Here is a 19876-nt window from a genome sequence, read left to right on the forward strand (position 1 = left end):
CCAGAGAGGAGACGAAGAAGCCGTGTTTAAAAGCCTTGGAGAGACTAACATGGCGGGGGCTGAGTCTCAGCCAGCTTCTGTCCTAAACACACACACACACACACACACACACACACACACACACTTCCACCCGGAGCTGAAGAGCCTCCGCTGTTCTAACAATCTGTCCTTCCCGTCCAGCGCTCCTACCAGAGTTGCCAGATCTCGCGAGAGAAACAAGCCACTATGCCTGTGGAAACAAGACCAGAAGAAGCGACATGGCCTCAAAAACCCCCCAAAACAGGTGTGAGAAAATGAGGAATGAAGAAATGAATGAGAATGAAAGTAAAGACGTGTAACGAACTGGCCGAGTTCATCAACGAAGCCAAAAAAAGATGTAATTAAAAAAATCTTTAGTAAGTCTTGTCTTCAGGAAAAACAGTAGAACCATGAGCACTTAAAGAACCCTTTGCATTCTTAAATGGTTCTTCAGATCGATAGAGAATGTGTTGTATATAGTTCTAAATGTAGAGCATTTCTGAAAATGGTTCTACACTCGTAAAAAAGATGGTTCTTCGAGTGTTCTTTAGTAAAGAAAATGGTTCTATATAGAACATTGAACACTCAAAGGACTCTTAAGAAACTTAGAAACACTTAAGAATGTGCTGTAGACGGTTCTATATAGAACATTTCTGAAAATGGTTCTGCATGCTTAAAAAAGATGGTTCTTCGAGGGTTCTTTAGTAAAGAAAACGGTTCTATATAGAACCATGAACACTCAGAGCACTCTTAAAAATCTTAAGAATGCTTAACAATGTGCTGCAATTGTTTCTATATAGAACCTGTCTGAAAATGGTACTACACTCGTAAAAAAGATGGTTCATCGAGGGTTCTTTAGTAAAGAAAATGGTTCGACGTAGAACCACGAACACTCAAAGGACTCTTAAGAAACTCAGAAACACCTAAGAATGTGCTGTAGACGGTTCTATATAGAAGCTTGTTGAAAAGGGTTCTATATAGCACCAAAAAGGGTTCTTCTATTGTTATAATGTCAAGCTTGTAACAATAGAAGAACCCTTGTGGATGCTATATAGAACCCTTTTCAAAAAGGCTGATATGTAGAACCATCTGCAGCACATTCTACATCAGTCTGAAGAACCCTTTCGCCATGCAAAGAACCCTTAAACATAGACTGTTCTTCAAGTGTTCATGGTTCTGTATAGATAATGTAATAATTGTCTTTACCAAAGAACCCAAGAAGAGCTTTTTTAAGAGTGTATCCCTAAAGATTTCTTCAAAAATGGTTCTTCAGTCAAGAAAATGGTTCCATATAGAACCATGAACACTCTCTGCATGATTAAAGGGTTCTTTGTGGAATCGGTTGTATATGGCTCTACATGAAACCTTTTTGAAAAGGGCCCCATCAGAAAGGGTTCTTCTCCTGTCACGATGTCAAGCTTGTAACAATGGAAGAACCCTTCTGGATGCTATATAGAACACTTCTCAAAAAGGTTCTATATAGAACCCTCTACAGCACACTCTCCATCAGTCTGAAGACCTCTTTCATGACGCAAAGAAGCCTTCAATCATGCAAAGGGTTCTTTGGGTGTTTGTGGTTCTCTATAGAACCATTTTCTTTACTAAAGAACCCTTGAAGAACCGTCTTTTTTAAGCATGTACAGCATGATTTTGCCGTGAGGGAGGAACTCTGACCGAAATGTAGACTTTTCTTTAATGTAGCGTCGCATGAACTTGACTGTGAACCTGCCTGAAGCTGTAGACCCGCCTTGCACTGGTGTCGTGAAGCTTAGGTGTAAAAAAGGACTTGCATGCTGACCCTGATGTGGCCGTAAGGTCATCAGGGCTGAGAGAAAAACACGCGCTGTCGTTGCTAGAGTGACGCAATGTCAGTCAAGCACCAGTGATAAAGAAAAGACGGAGAACAGCAGCTAAAACAAGGCAGAACATTCATATTTTTACATTGTCTTTTCTCAAAACATACTTTATGCTCTAAACCTGTGATTTTTATGTGGCCTGTTCTCTTTGACTGACTGCTGTGACTGAGGGTTTGACTCCTCATGAATCTGTCGTGCTTTGGTTCCAGTCACTGACTCAAGGTTCCTAATTTAACTTTTGTAAAAATTAGTGAAGCAGAAATCTTACTTCTGTTTTTTTTTTTTTTTCCCACTGAGAAAAACAGAACTATACAGTAAAACATATCAGTGCTACAAGTAATACAGCAAACTGTATTAGATGAAATACAGGAAAGCACCGTGCACGTCTACATATACAACACGTTCTCCATCAGTCTGAAGAACCACTTCCCCATGCACAGAACCCTTTAACATAGATTGTTCTTTGAGTTTTCATGGTTCTATACAGAACCATTTTGTTTGCAGAAGAACCCTTGAAGAACCATTTTTTAAGTGTGTAAATGAAGGATCGTCTCTGAGTTTTGTACTTAAGGCATCCTGGCGCACAGGGTTTCTGACTGTGCTTCTAATTATGCTTCTATGAACACAGCGAGATTTCCTACACACTCGCTTGCACAATACGCAAACGAAGAACTCTGAATCTTGAACTGGTGACTGGAACCAGAAACAGAAACGCCTGCGAGCGTGACAGATCCAGAACATATCAAACCCGTTTAATGTGACAAATTTTTTTTTTTAACCGGGTTTGTTTATCATCACTGGTCATAGTCACAGCTGTCAAACAAAGCGAAGAGAACCGGCCAAGTTATGAGACCGAGCCAAAGTTTTGAGCTTGAAGCTGAAGTGCTATGATGAAAATACGTCTGGCCATTTGTTTAACAATGTGATTTACATCATTGAGTGTGTTTACATGCACTTAATAATCTGATAACTGCTGAAAATCAGATTTTGTCAGTAATCCGATCAACGTGTTTACATGTACTTGAGTAATCAAATAATGGGGAAACTCCAGGTCTACATGAGTCAGACAGTGATCAGATTTCTGCTTTGAAAACGGCCAGAAAACTCACAGAAGACGGCGTGACGTGAACGTATCGTAAAACTCAAACTTCATACCGCGGCTTTTTTTTAAACACTGCGCCACTTTACCTGAAAATATGAACATACATCATCTAGAAGATGAAGAATATTGAAATCCTTCATTTCATTGAGAATGTAGTCGGTTTCAACGTCACTCCAAAAGTGTTTTGCTGCGTCTCGCGGCAATGTTGCTCATTTATTTCCGGTCTGTTTTTGTGAACGTGCAGACTGAGAAATCCGAAAGAAATCAGAGTAAGAGTCCACATGCACTGATAAATCTGATTACTGAGCTAAAATCCAGCCTTCAAATTTTTAGACCTCACTCCGATCTAAGAAATCAGAGTGTGCTGTTTATATGACCATTTGAATAACCAGATAACTGCAGAAATCTGATTATGATCGGATTATTGAGTGCATGTTAACGCACTCATTGTCTAAGCAGCAGCAGAGCCACAGTGAGCCGTTCTTTCAATTCTAGTGCTCTTATAGCCAACCTGACTATTTAAAGTGGGAATTCCACTGATTTGTCAGATTTTGGACATAATTCGATCTTTGAGATGTAAACAAAGTCATTCAGAGTGGTTTGAGATACAATGGTGCAATTGTTGTGCAAAAGGTTGTGATCTCGACAATGAAAATCTAGAATTAAATTTTATTTACTATCCAAAACCACCAGTGAACCTATGTGCCTTCTGAGTTTTTAAGCAATGCTGATGATGGATAAAACAGACAACGTCTCAGGCATCACGCAGTTTGAACCACTCCATTCAATAGTGCTTTGAGAGGGGGCTTTCAGAGGCCTTAAATGCTTTGGACGTCTGGTTCCCATCACAACCATTGTAAAGAAATCTGAGTTGTTGGTTTTCTCCACAATGGACTTTTAATGACTTTGTTTACATTTTAAGAATTGAATTATACAGAAATAGTGGAAGTGCCCTTTAAGAAATCAGCAGTGTGGTCAGTGTGTAGCATTGCAGCACTGTGTCGGGCCTCTCTCTCTGCCCAGAATAACCACAATGAAAGACAGTGACTCTAGCCTACTTTCCTGAAAGGTTATTGAGGAAAATCAGCACATGTAAAAGGCTTTAACCCCTTAAAGGGCCAGGGCCGACCGGTGAGCCTAAAGCTTTGTTACACACTGTTATAACCTATGAATAGCTCAGTTTGCACTGAAGCCCCTGTAGTTACTGAAGAATAAGCTTTAGTATGTAATAAACCTGAGATTTTAAGGGGTTTCATCGCAATAAACAGTTGCTTAAACACAGTGAAGCGCAAACAAGACGGACTACATCACTGAGGCCTCTCCTACGGTGAGGGTTAAGAAACAGGACCAAGACTGGTTTACTGGTTTAACCCCTAAAAGGGCCAGGACCCACCAGCAGGCCCAAAGCTTTATTACACACTTCTATAACCTAAGAATAGCTCAACCAGCTTCCATAGAAGTCCATGTAGTTACTGAATAATAAGCCTTAGTATGAAATAAGCCTGAGATTTTAAAGGGGATAAACCATCCCATAGAGATTAGCAGCCCATCTGTTCATGGACAATGTGTTAGCCATCCTCTAGCCCTGGGATTGTCCTGTCCAGTCCAGTCCTGGTGGGCCAAAGTCCAGCATAATTTGGTGGTCTCCCCACTTAAACCTGATTCAAGTCAGCAGTTAATTGCTAGGTTTAGTTGGTGTGTTCAGAGCAGGAACATCACCACTGCTGGACAGAAACCCCACCATAACCTTAGCTAGCAATCCCTTCTCTAAGGCCTTCATGAATGGTCAGCCTCTGACCACAGAGCCACTCTCGACTTGGACTTTAAGCCATTAACATCTGCAACATGACCACAATAAATGACCCAAATTCAGTTACTTAGTGCCACGAGAGCCTTACCCTACACAAGGGTGGTTCAAGGGTTCTTTAGGAAAGAAAATGGTTCTACATAGAACCATGGGCACTCAAAGAACCCTTTGTATGATTTGTAACATGAAAGGATTCTGCGGATTGATGGAAAATGTGCATGAATGTGCTATAGACAGTTCTATATAGTGAAATATAGTGAAAAGGGTTCTATTTAGCACCCAAAAGGGTTCTTCTATTGTTACAAGCTTGACACTATAAAAATAGAGAATTCTTTTGGGTGCTATATAGAACCATCTGCCGCACATTCTCGATCAGTCTCAAGAACACTTGATACAAAGAACCTTTTAATCATGCAAAGGGTTCTTTGAACAACCATGGTTCTATATAGAACCATTTTCTTTACTAAAGAACTCTTGAACACCATTTTTTAAAGAGTGTACACACTTAAAAAGATGGTTCTTCAAGGGTTCTTTAGTAAAGGCAATGGTTCTATTTTGAACCATGAGCTCTATATAGAACCATTCCATGCTTAATGCATGGTGGGTTCTTCAGATTGATGGGATTCTTCAGAATGTTGTGTAAAAATGGTTCTGTACATTGTAACAATAGCAGAACCCTTTTTGGTGCCATTTTCAAAAAAGGTTCCACATACAACATATTCTCCATCAATCTGAAGAACCAATTCACCACTAAAAGAACCATTTAAGCATGAAATGATTCTATACAGAATTCATGGTTCTAAAAACAACCTTTGCATTTACTAGAGAACCGTTGAAGAAACATCTTAAGTGTGTATAGCTTGAGTTTTGAGTTAACGTCCAGTGGTTCTCCATGTTCCTTTGGTTAGAAACCAAAATATTGCCAAAGTGCTCATCCATTTTACTCTCTACACACCTAAAAAGATGCTTCTTTAAGGGTTCTTTAGTAAAGAAAATGGTTCTATATAGAACCATGAACACCTTTTTTGAAGAAGAACATTTTAAAGAGCCTGGATTAAAGGGTTCTTTGCCCAGTTAAAGTGTTCTTCAGACTGATAGAGAATGTGCTGTCGATGGCTCTATATGACATCCTAACAACAGAAGAACCCTTTTGGTGCTATAGAGAACCCTTTTCAAAAAGGTTCTATATGGAACCATCTGCAGTGCATTTTGAAGCTTTCACAATGCAAAGAACCCTTTAATTATGGAAAGGGTTATTTGAGTGTTCACAGCTCTATATAGAACCATTTTCTTTACTAAAGAACCCTCATTTTTAAGAGTGTACTGGAGAGCATATATTTCCAGTATAAATATTATAATATATCTATAAAATAATTAATCAGCCCAAAGCTACTCTGGGCTGGATGTTTCTGGGTGGTGGTCCGCTCTCAACCCACCAACCTGCCCTGCAACCTCTGACACACTCATCACACACACTTCGTCAGTGTCACTGCTGTGCTGAGGACGGACCACCAACCAAACAATATCTGGACAACAGCGGCCCAATAATGAATCCAGGGGTGACTGGGCAGTAACAGATGGGCTACACCTACAGCCTAAAGTGGACCTCATAGAGCGACCAGTGAGTGTGACGGCTATGACCACATGCAGTGGGTGGTGTTTACAATGGTCCTATGTACAACAGCGAATACTTGACCGGAATTTCTTGGCAAACTGAATCGGAATTTGGTTTTACTCCTATGGCAACCACGGAAACCCGCCTGCTAGGGGTGAGTTGGTGACCGATATGGAAAAATGTTATATCACAATATTTAAACAAAATAAAAAAATGATAAATATGATATTTTGGCACACAGACAAAATACAGTAGTAGTGCCACATTTTAAAACTGCAATACAGTGATTTACACATTTACACTGTGCTGAACTGAATCCAATTAATCAGAATTAACTGTGCTCTCTTTGTAATGAAGCTTGCAGTTGGTCAGCATTCCTTAATTATAGACGAAATACACGATATGCTCAGAAATGCACACACACACACACGCACACACACACACACACACACACACACACAGAAAGGATCCTGGTCACCCGGCCGGGGAATCGAACCCAGTCAAAAATTATCACAATACCAATAAAATATCATCATATTGCCCACTTTACTGCCTGCTGATGACTAAATCAGCTATTAATATTTAAATTACATATTTTAATTAATTAACTGAGAAAAGGGTTTTATGCTCTCTCTCACACACACATATTAGCTAAGCCAGGCTGCCCAATACATTGATCGTGATCGACCAGTCGATCGCACAGTGCAGGTTGGTAAATCGTGCCTTTTTCCACCAGGCTATCACATTCCAACACTTCCTTACTGCTTCTGGCGGCGGGCAGGTCAACAAGACTGACCCGAAATGTGGCCACTGTCTCTTTAATTTACTGCTTGTAACCATAGCTACGCCACAGCTGCCTAAAGCACTGCTGTGAATTTGCCTCTCTAGCGATCTAGAAAGTTTTAATTGTCGGTAGCCAGTTCGTGTAGCGCTATGTTTGCGTTTTCCTTTTGTAACCTACACCGACTCTTTCAGAACACGAGTGCGAGACCTGCACAAAGAAACCGACTACTTTTTACAATACCAAACTACAAATGCATCTGCTTGGTTTGTCAAGCAGCCATCGCACTTCCAGAGAAGGAAAACGTCGAGAGGCTTTTTTGAAATATACACAGAAACTACTACGACGAGTTCCCAGTTAGAGGTGAACTCAGGAAGAAAAAAATGGTCCAGACTCCACAAACTGGCTGACACCAGTCAGTGCAAATCATCAGAATAAGGTCAATGTGATTTTTCAGCCGTTTGCCCTAATGCTGAATAGTAATATAGGCCACTGAAGCGCATTAAAGAAGTTTCAAAGCTTTTAAAAAGGACAAGGCCAGCCTTTTTTTTAAAGGTAGATCACGATGACCTGTCCACTGGAAAAAGTAGATCTCAAGCCACAAAAGTATGGGCACCCCTGATCTAAGCCAGTGATCCTTGTGGGTCGTGGGGGGAGCTAGAGCCTATCCCAGCTGTCATTGGGTGGAAGGCAGGAAACACCCTGGACAGGTCGCCAGTCCATCACAGGGCAGACACAGACACACACACTCACACCCAGGGCCAATTTAGCATCTCCAATTGGCCTGACTGCATGTGTTCGGACTGTGGGAGGAAACCCACACAGACACGGGGAGAACATGCAGACTCCACACAGAAAGGACTCTGGCTGCCCGGCCGGGGAATCGAACCCAGGCAAAAATGATCACAATAACGACAGAATATCGCCAGCCCTACTGTCTGCTGATAACTATCATCAGTTTTCACGATCTTAATTATGTATTTTAATTCATTAACTGAGAAAATCAAGGTGTCAGACCTACTTGCCGTCTTCTCATCAGTAAAAATAATTGATATGGATACAAATACACAGTTAAAAGAGTCTGTAGAGTAATATTTGTGAAAAAGGTACAGGTCAGGCTTTCCACCAGATGACCCCCTTCACCAAGACCTCCGACACAATTCACACCCTGATTATGGCCATATCCAAAAATATCACATATCAGCCCAAAGCTATTCTGGGCTGGATGTTTCTGGTTGGTGGTCCGCCCTCAGCCCACCAACCTGCCCTTTCACAATGCAAAGAACCCTTTAATTATGGAAAGGGTTATTTGAGTGTTCACAGTTCTATATAGAACCATTTTCTTTACTAAAGAACCCTCATTTTTAAGAGTGTACTGGAGAGCAGATTTCATGCACTGGGAGTTTTTTTTTGGCAAATTTGCCAACATTTTTTCCAGTATAAATATTATAATATATCTATAAAATAATTAATCAGCCCAAAGCTACTCTGGGCTGGATGTTTCTGGGTGGTGGTCCGCTCTCAACCCACCAACCTGCCCTGCAACCTCTGACACACTCATCACACACACTACGTCAGTGTCACTGCTGTGCTGAGGACGGACCACCAGCCAAACAATATCTGGACAACAGCGGCCCAATAATGAATCCAGGGGTGACTGGGCAGTAACAGATGGGCTACACCTACAGCCTAAAGTGGACCTCATAGAGCGACCAGTGAGTGTGACAGCTATGACCACATACACAGACGTCTACAGGCTGGTCATCACATGCAAACATCACCATCCCTAAAAAATAAACAGGTCAAACCAGTTTTTCCTACACACATAAAAACAGAGGGTTCTTCAAGGGTTCTTTAGTAAAGGCAATGGCTCTGTTTAGAACCATGAGTTCTCTACAGAACCATTTCATGCTTAATAGGTTCTTTGCATGGTGAAATAGTTCTTCATTTTTTTGTAGAATGTGTTGCATATGGTACTATATAGAACCTTTCTGAAAATGGTTCTGTAAAGCACCAAAAAGGGTTCTACGCGCTATTGTTAGAAGCTTGACATCAGAACAACAGAAGAACACTTTTTTGGTTCTACATAGTCATTTACAACATCTAGAACCTATACAGAACCAAAAAGGGTTCTTCTATAATTGCGATGCCAAGCTTGTAACAGTAGAAGAACCATTTTTTTGGTTCTACATAGAGACATACACAACACAAAAGACCTACATAGAACCAAAAAGCGTTCTTCATCAGTACAATGTCAAGCTAGTAACAGTAGAAGAACCCATTTTCAAAAAAAAGGTTCTACATAGAACCACATAGAACAGTCTGAGGCACCATTTCACTAGAATGTGTTGTATATGGTTCTATATAGCACCAAAAAGGGTTCTCCCGTTGTTACGATGTCAAGCTTGTAACAATAACATAACTCCATTTGGTTCTGTTACTGTTGTGTTGTACTTGGTTCTGTATAGAAGCTTTTTGAAGATGTTCTATATAGTGGCAAAAATGATTCTCCTGTTGTTACGATGTCAAGCTTGTAACAATAACAGAACCCCTTTTGGTTCTTTTTCTGCTGTGTTGTATTTGGTTCTATATAGGACGTTTTTGAAAATGCTTCTATAGAGAACTAAAAAGGGATCTTCTATTGTTTTGATGTCAAGTCTGTAACAATAAGAGAACCCCTTTTGGTTCTGTTACTGCTCTATATAGTTTTATAAAGATGGTTCTGTATAGAAAAGAGTTCCCTCTACGTAGAACCATGTACAACACATTCTCCATCAATCTGAAGAACCGTGATTCTATATACGGTTCTATATACAACTCATGGCTGTAAATAGAGCCACTGCCTTTACTAAAGAACCCTTGAAGAACCCTATTTTTTAAGTGTGCATCAGCCACTCAGTAATGAAGACGCAGCCGGTGGTGGTGGCACGAGACGCGGGATTTGAGGTCAACATGGCAAAATAAATAAATAAAAGCTTTGAGTCTGAGAGTCCAGCACTGCACGAACCCCGTCGTGCTAATGCTAACAGACGCTAACCGGGCGGCGGAAGAGGCGCGCGCGAGGGTCAGCAACGCGGTTTGTTTGTGTTTTTTTCCGTTCGTGTTTAAGTGCAGTGCGGCGCGCGCGAGTGGAGTGCAGGCAGCTCCGTGCGTGGCGCGTGCGTCGCGTTCTGCTCTCCTTCTTTCTCGGCTCGCGCAGCTCGCGACCCAACGCCGCCGCCTGAGAAAGTGAGGCAAGAAATGAAAACAGAGGCTAAAGTTGGCTTCCTTATTCGAATTTCCCCGTTCCACCTTAAATGGTGCAGCAGTTACATTCTGGTGCCCGAGCCATTTAAGGTGGAACGGGAGAATTCGAACAAGAAGCTGGCGAATAGGAAGAAACTGGCTTCGTCTGTTTAAAGTTCGATGTTGTTGTGTTTGATTCGCGTTGCTGTCGATCGTCGTTACTTATTTAATTAATTAATCAATCAATTAATTATTTAATTTAGAGCAGAAACTCCTCCGCGCGCACTCTCAAGCCCCTTAGAAGATCCGCGCGCGCTCTCGGTCCCGTTAAACGCCTCCACCTCCCCCCTCCCCCGAAAGAAACCGGAGAGACACGACACGCGCCGCCGTGATAGACGGACGGACCGAGAGAGGAAACTGGACGAGAGCGAGAAAAACGGCAACGCTGCGCTGGAGTGAGTGGGTGAAGGCGAGCCGGTGGGTTGGTGGGTGGGTGGGCTAGTGTGGTTACCCCGTGTCTCCTCCGGCCCCTGGGCCTCAACCCTCCGGTACTGCGGCGCTGCCCTTCGGTCCCCTCCGCTTCTCTCTCTCTCGCTCTCTCTCTGCAGATTCCGCAGGGTCCTAAACGGAGCCCGGTATACCGGAGACCGGGCGTGACGTCATCGCCGCCTTTCCCGCGGAATCGGACAGAGACTTCAAAAGGATGGTTCTTCGAGGGTTCTTCAGTAAAGGCAACGGTTCCGTTTAGAACCACTCGTGCTTAAATTGTTCTTTGCATGGTGAAATTGTTCTTCAGACTGTTATATATGGTTCTAGACAGAACCTTTTTTTGAAAATGGGTTCTTCTACCGTTACAAGCTTGACATGGTAATGATAGAAGAACTCTTTTTGGTTCTATATAGGTTCTAGATGTTGTAAATGGCTCTGTGTAGAACCACAAACAGGTTCTTCTACTGTTACACGCTTGACATGGTAATGATAGAAGAACTCTTTTTGGTTCTATGTAGGTTCTAGATATTGTATATGGCTTTATGTAGAACCATAAAAGGGTTCTGTTGTAATGATGTCAAGCTTGTAACAATAGCCAGAAGAACCCTTTTTGGTGCTCTATAGAACCATAGAGACACTTGTGTGCAAAAATGGTTCTTTGCATGGTAAAATGGTTCTTCAGACTGTTGTATATGGTTCTATGTAGAACCTTTTTTGAAAATGGGTTCTTCTACAGTTACAAGCTCGACATTGTAATGATAGAAGAACCATTTTTGGTTCTATTTAGGTTTTATATGTTGTATATGGCGAACCAAAAAAGGGTTCTTCTTTTGTTATAATACTTGTAACAATAGCAAGAAGAACACTTTTTGGTGCTATGTAGAACCATTTTCAGAAGGAACCATACACAAAGCATCCTCTGTCAGTCTGTCAAACTTCACCATGCTGAGAAGAATTTAAGCATGAAATGGTTCTGTATAGAACCCATGGCTTTAAATAGAACCATTGCCTTTACTAAAGAACTCTTTTTTAAGTGTGTATAAAAGAGAACCCTTAAATGTTTCACAGTTCAGTTTTATCTAGTATGAAATCAGTTCAACCACAGTCACACTGTATTTAAAGGGCAAATCCACTGATTTTTAAAAATTCTGCACAGTTCAGTGGTTTTGATGTAAACAGAGAGATTCAGAGTGGTTTGGTGTGAAACGGTTCAGATGTCTTTACAGTGGTGGTGATAGGAACCAGGGGTCGCCATGACTACAACACAAATATAGACATTTTATTTATCCAGAACCACCAGTGAACCTACACGAGTCGGGTTTTGTTGATCATGGGAACAGTGGAACGTTTTCTTTTGCCCCACAATGCCCTGCATGCATCTCCTTGTCATAAATACATGAAAACATTTATAACTGTCATGAAACTTAGTCATCATTTCAGACATCAGGCAGTGAATTCATAACAATTTCATGTAGTAACTTTCTGTGAGGGAGCTTTTAGAGGTGGACGTCTGGTTCCTATCACCACCACTGTGAACTGGAACAGTGGTTATCACCACCTTGTTCAGAACGCTTGAGAAAATGGATGAATGTTGGTTAAGGGGGCATCATTTTATGTTATATTAAAAACAGACAAAGAGTGTAGATTTTGAAAATACCGGCTGACCTGACATTAGAATAGAAATGCAGCAACATTATTTGGAATGAAAAATCTTGTTTTATATATATATATATATGCTGTCAGAAGAAAACCTTATGTCTCCATTTTTGTCGTTTTTCAGTTTTTGACATAACTTGAAAATAACTGTAGCCCTTTACATTGTGTGTAAATTTCGTGAAGGATGGACCAAAAGAAAAAAATTCTGGTTCCATTGACTTACATTAAAAGTTAAATATGTTTTTTCCTTCTCCTGTAAAGTTACTATTTCGGAGATACAAGGTTTTCTTCTGACAATAAGAATATATATATATATATATATATATATATATATTATGTTGATCTGCAAGAGTAAGTCCTAGTACATCTGGTACTTGGCAAATGAAGATTCTGATTCTGATACAAAAACACATGGAAACACCACACACACACACACACACGCTCCAATACACACCAGTGTGTGTGTGTGTGTGTGTGTGTGTGTGTTGGTATGTGTCCTGAGCACTCCTGAGTGAAGGTGCTGGGTTTCATGCTCTGACGTGGCAGGTATTTGTTCTGCTGTTAATGCTGAAGGGGCTACTTTGAAGTGGAATAATTCCATATGTGTTATTTCATAGTCTTGATGTCTTCACTACTCGTCTGAAATGTGGAAAATATTAGAAAAGGGGAAACTCTCCTGTAAGTACAGTAGCAATAAAAAGTTTAAATTCAGTGTTTTTAAGAAGATAAAAGCAGTTTGGTATGTACTGCAGATTAAGCTAAAAATCATTCTAATGTACTCGTTCTGTCCAAATTTCTTTCCATTTTTACTTTCCTACATCAGAAAAGTAAGAGAGGCTGCACTTTACACTATGTGAACATTTCTAACAGACAAACAGAATTGTTCCAAGAATTGCTTGGAATAAAATCTCTTTCCATTAACTTTCATTAAAGGTAAGGAATGTTTTTTGCTCTCTCCTGTAAAGTTAGCATTTTGGAGATAATTTGTTTTCTTTGGGCAACAGCAATACGTAATAGATGAAGACGTAGACGACAAATCAGGTCCTCAAAATGACATTTTTCAAAAATCTTCTTTAAAAGGATATGATGGGCATTTTTGCATCTGACAATGTATTTGCATTTATATCTGTGCATTTTATATCTTAAATACAGTGTTATCAAAGCTTTTACTTGTCTGTTTTAGTTATTAACTTGCTTGTTGCACCACCTGACTTTTCAGACTAATTTCAGATTAGAGGCATCTATTTAGGTACATGTAGGAAACATTGACCTTGAACTCGGGTTTATACTTTAATTTTTTTGAAATAAATAAACATTAGTATGATAATTACACGTTTTCATTGCTCTGATAAACTGAAAAACTGAACCGTTCTAACCACAACTCAAAAGTTAAAATTTTACTAAATTTGTGAAAAGGCTACTGAGCTCCTTGATATTTTGCTTCATGAAGGTCACTTGAGGTCTTCTGTATGATGCAGTACTCCGGTCCCTCTTTTGTAAAAACATGTCAAAATAAAAGTTCTTGTTTTTCGTTGTGCCATCTGACATTTGAGGAGGTAAGAACTTGCGGACAACAGTTTCAAAAGTCAAAAACTTCAGCACTTTTAAAGTTGCCTTATTTTGCAACATGGTTTTTATTTTAAAGTTCTCAAGCATAAAATCATGCCAAACTACTTTATTCAGAACTTTATAGAACTAAACTACCTTTTTGATAGTTTACTTAATCAACATATCTGGTTGGACGGTTGCAGCGCCTGACATTTTAGAGTTTAGGAGGCAAAAAGAAGCTAAAATGAATTTTATATGGATTCGCTGAAAATTGTTTCACATAAAAGGTATTGTTGAATAATTTCATATACACTGTCTATTTATCAAATTATTTTTCGGGAAAATAATGGACAAAAAAAATCAGTGACCCAGACACAGTTGGAAGAAAACCTTGTATCTCCATTTTTGGCGTTTTTCAGTTTTTGACATGATTTGAAAATACTTGGTTCCCTTTACATTGTGTGTAAATTTCATGAAGAATGGACCTAATAAAACGACCCAAAATGACTTGGAAAAAATTCTGGTTCCATTGACTTGCATTAAAAGTAAAGTATGTTTTTTCCTTCTCCTGTAAAGTTACCATTTTGGAGAGGTTTTCTTCCAACAGCAGTGATGTGTTAAATTCTGCAAATAAACAGTACTTGTGCAGTAAAATGTGCAGAGGTGTGTTCTTTAGAGGATGTTGTATATAATATTTAATGGTGAAAGATGACGAATGGAGCTGTAGATGAGGCTGAAGTGAATAAATATCCATAATGTGATATTTCAAACACGACAGTCACATCTCAGACAGATAACTTGACAAAAAACCTAAAAACATAATAACAGTGAACAGTTTATGGATAATTTTGTTTTCTAGTTTACAGTATTTGAATCTGTGCAGTTTAAGTTGTTATTGTACATAAAATAACCAAAATATTAAAATGAAAAGTGATTTCAGGCTCTTCAGTGCTAGTGTGTGTCCAAACTCATAACTCACACTGTCTGTTCCAGCTCACTACGAAAAGCTGATAAAGCCTCGCTGCACTGTTGGGGTTTAATTAGATCCCGCGTGGTGCTGTGTAAGTCGTCATATCCAGTTTTGCGGTGTTTGTTCAGGCTGTTGGGTCACATACTGCACAGTCCAGATCCAAAAAGGGCCCAGTGGACTTAGAATGACCCAGTTATTGTTTCTAAAAACCACAAAGAAACACACACTCAAACTCCCTAACCTCAGTTTTACCCAGTAAAAACATGCTGTAAATTGGTGACTTAGGGTTAACTACTAGCACTAAGACCACCACTAACCCCCGCCAATCAATCTTGATTTAAAGCAGGAATACAGAGATGCAGATAAATAAACTGTCTCACCTTAAACACAGAGGCTGTGTTTACACACACATATATATATATATATATATATACATACATACATACATAAATATATATAAGTCTGTTTAATATATATGTATATATATTAAACCTCCTTGTTTCTACACTTATTGTCCAGTTTAGAAGAACTACAGAAGGGCATATATATATATATATATATATATATATATATATATATATATATATATATATATATATATCACTGTTACATAGTCTACTTTTAATGTAAGTCAATGGAACCAGACTTTTTTCCAAGTAACTTTGGGTCGTTTCTTTTGGTCCATTCATCATGAAATTTACACACAATGTAAAGAACAACAGGTATTTTCAAATTATGTCAAAAAGTGAAAAACGTCAAAAATGGAGATACAAGGTTTTCCTTCAACAACATCGATATATATATATATATATATATATATATATATATATATATATATATATATATATATATTTATACGTATATATAAGAAAGAAAGAGAGAGAGAGAGAGAGAGAGAGAGAGTGGGAGAGGGGTAAATTGAAATAGTGTCCTTGAGTAAATTACTGTGACTTCTGCAGTCTATTCCCCCCCGACACACACACACACACACACACACACACACACACACACACACACACATCTTTGTGAATTAGTCAGGGGGTTGATTATAATGTAAACAGTATCAGGTATCAGATTCCTTTACTATGAACACACACAGTCCTGCCCTCGGCCTCACTCTCCCTCTCTCTCTCTCTCTCGCTCTCTCACACACACACACTCAGCCTTTCTCTCTCCCTCCGTCACACACTCTGTCCTCATCTCATCTCACTCTCCTCATTAAAATTCACTCCACGTTGCGGCTGCTTGCTCTGGCAGGATGCCAAGATGGCCGTCTGACTGTCTCTCTCTCTCTCTCTCATACACACTACACACACACTGCACACACTACACACACACGCATACACTTCATATACATACTCTCCTACAGTCTCTCTCTCTCTCTCTCTCTCTCTCTCTGGGAGGAGTGAAGTGGTCAGAGGTTTAGTCAGAGGTCAGTGGTTTAGTCTGAACTGATGGAGACCTTGAATAAACCGCTAACCACATATTCAGTTATTAATCAAATGATTACTATATTACTATTACTATTATGATTTTCAGCAATGTCCCGATAATTCAGATGAGTAATGAAATTATGAAAATATATTATTTCATGGTTCCTGTAAGCATCTAAAACTTAATTCCAGAGCACCTTCAACATAACGACTTTGGAACTCATTCATTTAGAGCATGTGTTGCAGTCTGACGTTTCTCCAGCAGGGGAGCACAGAAATTGCCATGAACCCACACCAGCAGAAGCTCACGAATGCGCGACTATGCAGCATCTTTCAAAATGAGTGGTGAAAGTTTTCAAACATGGTTTGTGCCAGTAACATCGTATTAAATATGTGATTTTCATTAAATATAAAAACAGCTAATTTTAAAAAACCACATGAGCTGAGAAACAGGACTCAGGACTAAACTGTAGCCGAGAAAATATAGCTAATTATTTTTAGATTTCGCCCAGGCCCAGCGCCCTAAGAGCCTAGTTACACCTCTACATGTGGACTGTGATTTTCAGTCAGGACTACAGCTTTAAAACTCTTTAAAACTCTTTTTAGACATACTTAAACGTGGTGAAATCGCTCTGAGCACTGTTCTGCTGTTGGTATCAGCGCCTTTAACGCGTCTCTCAGGGCTCAATAAGTCACCCTCAGACACCTGTGATGGAAAAAAACACAATTGTTAGGAATGTCCTGAGACTCGCACACATTCCCAAGCACCCATGCATGTAAATCCGAGCCACCTGACAGGCAGGTGGCACCTGGTAGGCTGCATATCCATCCCACAGTGCAAACACACACGATAAACTCAGCCCGTTCCCAAGGTCAGCAAGATTAGCTTTATGACCATCCTTGTCTCTTAGGTCAAAGGTCAAACCAAAGTCCTGATGCTGAGGTCACTTACGGTCACTAATCCTCTTTCAATGCCTAGTCGACATGAAGCAGGTTAAGCAGTTATGCTAGAAGAAAAAGATTTTGAGGAATAGTTTGGCAAAATTTACATTTTACCTCTTACCTCAAATGTAGCCGACAAGCTACGACGTGTTTGGTGTTTGAAGTTTGCTTCTTTAGCTTTGCGCTGGAGCTACAAGGCTAACGCAGCTACTAAGTAATGGAAGCGTATACCCCACTAATTAGCATGATGCTAACTGCAGACCTAGACCATCGCATACTTGCCTTAAACGGTGTGGAGTTGGTCAGTAATACCTAACAGACTTGGTTATGTGGTTTTTGTCACTGTACAGCTCTACTGGAGCTGGATTACCTTTACTGGGGAGGTGCTGTAATCTGAGTGATTAGCGACAACGTCTGCAGTTTTCACACGTCTGCTAAGTAATAATTCCAGAGTGAATAACCGTCTAAAATTCACTGAACTCTGAGCTCCTTCGGTAACAGCAATCCTGTTCGAATCCACATCACAGTGACGTAATAACAAAATCAGGTAACAGAAAACGCCTCCTTTTTTTCATCCCTGAAGAAAAGGTTAACAGCTAAAATGAAGCTTGATCAGCCCCAATTCATTTAGCTTCAAGTTCATGACAATAAATCCACAACATTTTTGGTCACAAAATGACCAAACCAACCAAATTACAAAGAAAAAGAAAATGAAATACCTTGAAAGTCTTGTTTGGCTGCATTTCATACGTTGAAAGTACCTACTTTACTAGCCTAATGCTAGTTTGTATGCTATTTTAGCCGCACATCATGCTTTATTATTCGGATGCGTGGCGCCCCAAGCATAATGCTGACGTAAACGTCCGATAATTTGGGGATCCTTATCCCGTACCAATCAGCCAGTCGAACCATGCACAGATTACATTACCAGGCCTCCTCTGGAAAACTAATCCAGCTCCAATAGGGCTCATGACACTGTTATCTATTAACATAGACAAAAGTTCAGATGAAATTCAGACTAGAAGATGAACTAAAAGATAGAAGTGAGTTCGTCTTTATAGTATACATTTTTTTCTGTTGGAACAACAAAACAAACAAAGAATAAATGATGGTCTGACTGTTTTAAAGAAATTATGTCTATTTGACTATAATTTAACACACTATCAATGGTTTAGTCTCGAAGGGCCAGACGTGATATCGTAATGAGAAATATGTACGTCTGGGAACAACTTCTTAAACTTTTGATGTTTGATTGAGGCACTAACAAGGGTACTCCCCCTCTAAACTCCGCCCCCAATATTCCGCTAGTTTGTGCTCAACATCCAGAGTATAACTGATAACACAAGCAAAACAAGCTCGCTAGTGAAATGCTATTGTTAGCTAACGGAACTGTTTTTCTCTTTTAAGATTTTAGGGAAATTTTTATATTTTTACTGCATGTAATCTGTTCTCCACACACACAACTCACATCTTCATCCTCAACTGGAGTTTGTTGGGGGTCTTTTCAGCCACGCTAACGTACCTTACATCCACAAGCTAACAGGTTTGTTCTGTGTTGGACAGTGATGACGAGCTCTCCGGCGCCCCCTACTTTGAGCTCATGAGGCAATGGATTGCTTTAGAAATTATGCGCTTGGTTTGTTCGCTCACATTTAGTCCAAAATTTCTTATCTAGACGTTCGATCACATCTCAACCTGCAAGACCGTGTTATACAGGCTTGTGCTAAAGTTTGTGCACCCCGGTCAAATTCTACTTTTTTGTTGATTCACTAAGTGAAAGTAAGTGAAGACATCCTCTACAGAGAACACGCTTCAGCACATTCTAATGCACAATTACTATTTATTTGCTGAATTTAACATTTTGGAAAAAAAGCATGTAGCCTGTGCAAAAGTTATGGCACATTTTTGCCAACATGTCACAGCAAATGAATGGAAATTGGAGAAAATTTGCAAAAAAAATGGCACATTTAAGTTTGTTGCCTGTAATGGACGAGTAAACTTATTTTCATGTAGGAATTCATCAAAACATGTATTTGCTTGGTAGTGTGTAATAATGGTTATAATTGGATTATTATTACAGTGCTGATGACAAAGGCTAGAAATATATACTCTTCTCTAAGTCCTTCATTCGTTGGTCCTCACCTACAATAACGCAAAAACAAATGAAAAAATACAGCCGCAGGCGGTAACGAGCGGGTTCAAGCACACATCAGCAGTATGAGCCCTTCTGTAGTTTAAGCCAATTAGGCCTAACAAGGCCTAATGCTGTTTGGGCCTTAATGAAAGGCAGAGTGGATATATGTTTACATTCATATGTACTGATCTACAAAGATTTGTAGAACATTCAAGAGATTTTAAATGTAGATGTCAAAACTACATGACAAATGGCAAAATTTCTGGTTTGCTTCTCCATATTTAACCCTTTGATTTGATG

General features: G+C 39.7%; 1 protein-coding gene across 7 annotated transcripts in view; it reads right to left on the minus strand.

Annotated features, from left to right (window-relative positions):
• Positions 1 to 11033, minus strand: part of dnmt3aa (DNA (cytosine-5-)-methyltransferase 3 alpha a) — a 135378-nt gene extending 124345 nt beyond the window's left edge. For 5 of the 7 annotated variants that reach the window (XM_036581110.1, XM_036581102.1, XM_036581109.1 and 2 more), the window contains exon 1: positions 10916 to 11033. The gene's annotated coding sequence lies outside the window, so the exon portion shown is untranslated. Of the gene's footprint in view, positions 1 to 49; positions 69 to 10915 lie in introns of those variants that run through there. The other 2 variants (XM_036581104.1, XM_036581100.1) reach the window with 2 other exon arrangements.
• Positions 11034 to 19876: the final 8843 nt, after the last annotated feature.

The sequence above is a fragment of the Colossoma macropomum genome, unplaced genomic scaffold (assembly GCF_904425465.1).
Source record: "Colossoma macropomum unplaced genomic scaffold, Colossoma_macropomum, whole genome shotgun sequence".
Classification (NCBI taxonomy): domain Eukaryota; kingdom Metazoa; phylum Chordata; class Actinopteri; order Characiformes; family Serrasalmidae; genus Colossoma; species Colossoma macropomum.